Raw genomic sequence first — 7,073 nt, 5'->3', positions numbered from 1 at the left:
ACAGAGATACCATGTATGCGAGATATTTCCTCTGGAGACAAACAATCCAGAGTTAAACTACTCCCCCAATCGGATCTCCGGGGGGCTGGGGGGGGTGTTTCTAGAGGAAATGTCATGCAGGCGTTACGACAACAAAAAGTGTGAAGATCAGAAGGAACATCACGGCTACAAAATTGGAACATGGAATGTAAGGACCTTGAATCAAGCATGCAAATTGGAGAATTTGAAAACGGAAAAGCAGAAGAATGAGGTGTCTGTTCTAGGTGTCAGCGAAGTGCGGTGGAAAGGACAAGGCGAAATAAGAAGCGGTGATTATACGGTGTATTATTCCAGAGGTGAACGGGCTGAAAGAGGTGGGGCAATAGTAGTAGATGAAAGTGTAGTGAGCAGTGTTGATTGCTCTGAAGTTAAAGGCGGAACCGGTAGATATACTGATTATGCAAGTGTACATGCCAACATCAGAGTATGAAGATGATGAAGTGGAAATGTGTATGACACAATTGAAGAAATTCTTCAGGAAGATGGAAGAGGAGACACAACCAGCATCATATTGGGAGACTGGAATAGCATTGTTGGAGATGAACCATATCAGAATATTGTTGGATCACATGGACTAGGAAGACAGAATCACAGGGGTCAAATGCTTATTGACTTTTGTGAAAGAAATGGACTGATTGTCACCAACACTTAGTTCAAGAAGCCAAAGAGAAGAATTTACACATGGAAGGCACCTGGGGATTGGAGGAGGCATCAGCTGGACTACATCCTTGTGAAACATCGATTCAGAAACAGTGTGAAGGATGTGAAGATGCTTCCTGGGGCAGATATTGACTCTGACCACAACTTACTGGTTGCCAAGTTCCGAACCAGGTTGAAGAAAATTATAAGATTTCGAAGGCGCAGACCCTGATGGGATTTGGAGAAGTTATATGCTCAAAGACAAAGCGCGCAAGAGACCCTAGAAGAGAAACTCGGTGCAATTGAAGGCGAAAGCGGAAATGCTGAAGCACAGTGGAACAATATAAAAGAATGCATGCTAGATACGATCAGTGATTTGGTTGGTAAAGTTGAGAAGATAGCAAGAAAACCATGGGTTACACAGGAGATGATGAGTAAAATGGAGGAGCGAAGGAAATGGAAGAATGTCAACAATGAAGAAGGCAGGAGGAAATACAGGAGACTGAGGAATGAATTGAAAAGAGCCACGGACAGGGCCAAAAAGGAATATCTTGAGAAGATATGTAATGAGATTATGGAATTTCAAAGAACAGGCCGTTATGATTTGATGTACATGAAGACAAAAGAACTAGGATGGAAAGAGAATCATGGGATTCAAAATGTTGGCATCGAAGACTCCCAGGGGAATAGAATAGTAGATCAGAGGCAAGTGCTGAAAATTTGGGAAAATTATATTTCAGAACTATATGATCGACCTAATCGGCCAGAAACCTTAGAAGTTGAACCGGAAGAAGAAGTAGATACAGACGAGAAAGGACCATATATTTTACAAAGTGAGGTGGAAAAAGCTATCAAGGAAATGAGGAAGGGAAAGGCTACAGGAGATGATGATGTACCTGGAGATGTGCTCAAGTTACTGGGAGAAGGTGGTTTGAAAACACTGACAAAACTAATGAACACCATATATGAAAGTGGAGAGTGGCCCAAGGACTTTACAGAAGTTACAATGATTGCCTTAAAGAAAAAGACAAAAGCTACAAAATGCAGCGACCATCGCACAATAAGTCTTATTGCACATACAGCAAAGATAATAGCAAAGATACTTAAAAGAAGAATTGAAAGGAAAATAGAGGATGTACTTGGAGAAGATCAGTTTGGATTTAGAAGAGGAAAAGGAACCAGGGATGCAATTGGGATGATGAGAATTATAGCGGAACGAACTTTGGAGATAGATGAAGAACTGTGTGTTTGCTTCATAGACTGGCAGAAGGCATTTGACCGGGTAAACTGGACCAAATTAATGCAGATCCTGAAAGAAACAGGTATCGATTGGCATGAAAGAAGATTGATTAGCAAATTGTACATGGATCAGAAAGTTAGAGTACGACTGGACAGGGGGGAGACAGGAAGTGTGCAGATTGGAAGAGGAGTTCGACAAGGATGCTGTTTATCACCAATTCTGTTCAACTTGTACAGCGAATGCCTTACCAAGGAAGCTCTGGATGGGCTCGGTGACTTCAAAGTAGGAGGGCAAATTATTCAAACTGTGAAATATGCAGATGACCTTGTGTTAATGGCTAAGGAAGAAACTGTGCTACAGGGCATGATTGATAGACTAATTGAAATTGGAAGGTGCTATGGCATGGAAATGAATGTGGAGAAAACAAAAGTAATGAAAATTTCGAGACAACCAACCCCAGTCACAATAAAGATAGACCAAAAACAAGTGGAGAATGTGAAATGTTTTAAATATTTGGGTAGCTTGTTAACAGATGATGGAAGGTGTACTTGTGAAATTAAATCCAGGATTGCCATGGCAAAAGCTGCATTTAGCAAGAAGAAGAATCTTTTTACCAGCAAATTGGACTTAAATTTGAGGAAGAAACTAGTGAAATGCTATATTTGGAGCATAGCTCTGTATGGGGCTGAAACATGGACACTTAGGGCAGTAGATCAGAAACATCTGGAAAGTGTTGAAATGTGGTGTTGGAGAAGGATGGAGAAGATCAGTTGGACCGATTATGTGAGAAATGAAGAAGTGTTAATTAGAGTCAGTGAGCAGAGGAATATCCTACAAGAAATAAGAAAATGGAAGGCCAATTGGATTGGTCATGTTTTAGGCAGAAACTGCCTTCTAAAAGAAGTTATCAAAGGAAAGACAGAGGGGCGGATAGAAGTGACAAGAAGACGAGGAAGAAGACGTAAGAAGATGCTGGATGACCTTGGGGACAGAAGAGGATACTGTCATTTGAAGTAGAAAGCTCTAGATCGCATTAAATTTAGGAATTGTTTTGGAAGAGACTGTGGACTTGTCGTTTTGACAGATTACTGATGATGATGAAGCTTGCCTATCTGCAACCTGCAAAATTGATGTTAACCTAGTGTTGCAAATAATGGACAATTTTGTATATTTATTTTGAAGATTATTTTGATATGTATTTTAAGGACCATTTCCACATCCTGATTATATACTGTATGGATCTATGGAAAATGAATGAATGAATGAATGAGTGCTGGGGAAATCCTTTGGTCAAGTGCTGCATGTTGTTACTTTGCATTCTGAAAGAATTGGTATGGATGCCAGTAAATATGAATATATGCTTAACTTCCAGGCTCTAGCTACTCGGTTGGACCAATTGTCATCAAGCAACATGCATGTTGAACATCAGTGTATAGCAGATCTTTTTGCACCTGATCAGTCTCCATTTTCAGAGACCCTGGCCAGTTTTGTTAAGTGATTAAGAGAAGTTTTCATAACAATTCATACTTATTTTTGTATGCTTTATTTAATGATACTGCCATAGCTCAGATTATATAGCATGCAATGAGAGGATGATTAGTGAGTATGAATTGGAAAGGATGTGGAAGGAAGTGGTTTTAACATAATTTGAGACACTATCTTTGCTCTCAGGTTTGAAGAAAACAATCAATTCCTCAGGTTGAGATTTGGATCTGTCATTCTTCAATGCAAAGGATTGTTGACCATGTGACAAGGAAGTCTGTTAGAATTTCTTTAGCAACTGAAAATAACTGCCATTGTCCTATGATCCCTGCAGTACCAGATTATGTAACACATGCAGGTCCCAAATTTTTTTGATCAGATCAAGAAAGAAATGTCTTGATTCACATTGCTCTCAGTCTCAGACTTTTGTGAATTTTGAAAGAACTACTTTGCTTTATGAACACATAATTGCATGCATACTACCTGATCTGTTAGAACCAAATGGTGTGAGAATAAACGTAGGAAATTGTTTAATATGACTTGAGACTGTCCAGGGTCCTGGCAGAGATTCACTCTGAGCACCTCCCAACAAAAAGTAGAATATTGCCACTATGCCATCCCATCTGGAAAGAATGTAAGTTTCTATTGATGAACATACACTCAGTTTCATTTCAAATTGTTTGCAGGGAAAGGTTAGGAGTACCTCACCTGCCGAGAGCTTGAGAAATTGAGTCCTGTGAGGCCTCCTCCATTCCTGTAGAATTGCCTCTGGTTGTGGAAATACCATCAATCATATTGACAGAAGCAGAAATTGAGTCGCTGCTGTCCTACAGGTAAGTCATCATAACATCTTGCATGTATTTTCAGTTGATGTAATAGTAAGAACCATGCAGGATTCTTCGCATAGGTCAGATTAATATTTTCGTAGGAAAAACTGTTAACTCTTCGTCATTTTGGGTACAGCTGCTGTTTTCATCTTTCATGTGTCTGTATACTTAAAAAAGTAAAATAATGTCTGCTGTGTGAGTTGCAGTGAGTTTGTGGGAACAGCCTTCCAGTGGCCATAGGCATATGCATTGCTAGTTATCTCTAAATATCAGTATGATAGATATGCCAGCAGCACTCAAAATCTCTTTCTTCTGTGGGGACATCCCACATAGCACGCTGTTTCCACCAGTCTTTTAGACAACACTCACTCCTTTGTGAATATCGCATTGCCGGACGTCTCATTCATATATATACCACCATGCACTGCAAATTTCTGCTCCTCATTTTCGCTAGCCAATCAGCGCTCTGCAAATTCTTGCTCCTCAATTGCAAGTTTCACTCCGCCCACTGAGTATTGTACAAAAGGCGGAGCACAATGCTCGCAAGTCAGTCAGTCTACAGTCAGTCTTCAATCAGTACATCAGCAGTCTACAAGCAATCAGCACACTTCGTCGCCAGCGCTCGGTCTACGGAGGCATTGGCGCTTTGCTGCGCCAGCCACGACTGCCACGGCTGTCCGGTGGTCACACCTGACTCACTGGGCAGCTAGGCCACCTTGGATTCGCCAGTAGTCATGTCCGATACCCTGGGCAACTGGCGTAGCTACCGCCTCTCCGCTCCAGCGACCGCGCTCAAAGACCAGACTTCCACCAGCAGCTGCCTCGCTGTGATCAAGCAACAGCCGCACTGCAGCCAGTCCACACACCGCAACCAACATCTCTTCCTACCAGCATGCGCCGCTTGACCCTCACCAGTCAAGCATCTCAGCAACCACGGTCCTTTTCAGGACCTACAAACTGTTCCGAAGAAGTGGGTTGTCATTGNATGCCAGCAGCACTCAAAATCTCTTTCTTCTATTGTAATATAGCACATGCAGTACACTCTGCTGTGGTAACAAAATTCCTACATTTTGTGCAGGCAGTCTACTTGCCACATGTAATTACATCATCAAACCTTACAGTAGAAACTGACTACCTCATTCTGTATATTTTAAATCTTTAACTGCAACATGGGATCATAGTTTTCCAATGTCTCAACATGTTTCATTGTATCTTTCCCATATGTCTCTCTGACATAAGCAGACCTGTTTCTGGGGCATTCAAGCTTCTTTTCCCCTCCCCTTTGTAAGAAATCTACCATGTTCCAACTTTGTATATAAATTCCATATTTTCCAAGGTATTCCTTGGTCTGTCAAGTTCTGTCTCTGTTAATCTGTCTTAATTTGCCCTGGGTGTATTCATAATTCTTTCTTAGTATCTTTGTTCTTGATATGATCTAGTGTATTGGTGGCTTTAACTCTATACAAATATCCAAATTTGAATGGTCAGTTGCATCAGAAAAATAAGTATAATTACTTGTGTATTGTACACGTTTTCATGCAGTACTTGATGTTAAAGTTAAAGTTGTCCCAGCACTTAATAATTAAGCACTACACCATGAAGACGTTTGAGGGAGGTGAGTTATAGCTCCACCATTCTTGACTCGGTGTTATTTGTTTTAAAAGTTCTAGTTATTTAGTCTTTATATAAATTCTACCCATTAAATGAATAGTATTAAATCAAGGGGCACAGTCATGGAAGAGCATGTGGAGACAGAAGAGACACACACAACATGGATTCCATTATTCATGTGAACTGCATATAAAGTACAACTCCCGTTCGTGTTTCGTGCGTTAATGTTTTCATACATTTAACATGCAGTGATACCAAGGCAATAATCTCAGCATTAAATTTCCTCCATTTAATATCCAAATTCAGTGGTCCCCAAAGAAATTCTAAATGGGAGTTTCACCGTAATACCATTAATTCCATTTGAAGGTTCCTCTGGGAAGCAATAGTTCTGAAAACTAAAGTGAGGAATATTGTAAATGGAGGGACTTTAACATGGAGATTATTGGCTTGCAGTCAGTGAAACTTAACATGACATGACAGATAACTTAAATGAAGGGAATTTAATATGGAAATTATTATCCTCTGAGGAACTTTTGTGACTCTTAGCGCCAAAAGGAAGCGTTTCCAGACATGGGTGTATTGACTAAATGCGATCAGATTGAACCCATCTACCCACCACAGAGCATTTTAACATGTATTTATTTATGCCCTGTATATGTTTTTTCTTACTTGCTGCTGCTGTTCTAGTTGTTTATTCGACTGACCTGTGGGTATGCGATGTTTTGTTTCTTTTCCTGTGTTCTCTTTATTTATTGTGGCTTGTTCTGAAAATGTGGATTTTGTTACTACTGTGTGTATGTTGTAGGTTGTATGCTGGAATATTGATATTGTTAATATGCAGTCATTAATCATACATATGTTAATTACAATTGAGAGCTGAGTAGCTCAGTCTGTATAGTGGCTGGGCTATAACCACTACAACCATAGGATATGAGTTTGATTGTGAGTGGGGGAAGGAGTTTTCTTTTTGCCACTGCACCCAGACCAGCTCTGAACCCTGGTACCTTCCTTCCGGTTGGTGCAGGGAGTCTTTCCCTGGGGGTAAAGCAGACAGGGCATGAAGGTGACCCGATCACCTCCATCTATTGATTCAGTTAAAAATATGTGGGGTTATACATCCACTTCTCCATGTCTGTAAGGGGCTGTGCTTAACCCGTTGCCGTGGTTCGTCGTGTATGTTTCGTCAGGGATTTAAATCGTCTGGGGGAGTTCGACGTGTATGATTCGTCCAGCTG

The 7,073-nt window shown here is 40.7% G+C and overlaps 1 long non-coding RNA gene across 1 annotated transcript in view; it reads left to right on the top strand.

Annotated features, from left to right (window-relative positions):
- Nucleotides 1-2,951: 2,951 nt before the first annotated feature.
- Nucleotides 2,952-7,073, top strand: part of LOC111865878 — a 12,353-nt gene continuing 8,231 nt past the window's right edge. The window contains exon 1 of the long non-coding RNA XR_002843054.2: nucleotides 2,952-4,233. This is a non-coding gene — a long non-coding RNA (uncharacterized LOC111865878). The remainder of the gene's footprint in view (nucleotides 4,234-7,073) is intronic.

The sequence above is a fragment of the Cryptotermes secundus genome, unplaced genomic scaffold (assembly GCF_002891405.2).
Source record: "Cryptotermes secundus unplaced genomic scaffold, Csec_1.0 scaffold1467, whole genome shotgun sequence".
Taxonomy (NCBI): domain Eukaryota; kingdom Metazoa; phylum Arthropoda; class Insecta; order Blattodea; family Kalotermitidae; genus Cryptotermes; species Cryptotermes secundus.
Note: the sequence above shows the minus strand (reverse complement) of the source record. Positions and strands in the feature narration are given on the sequence as shown.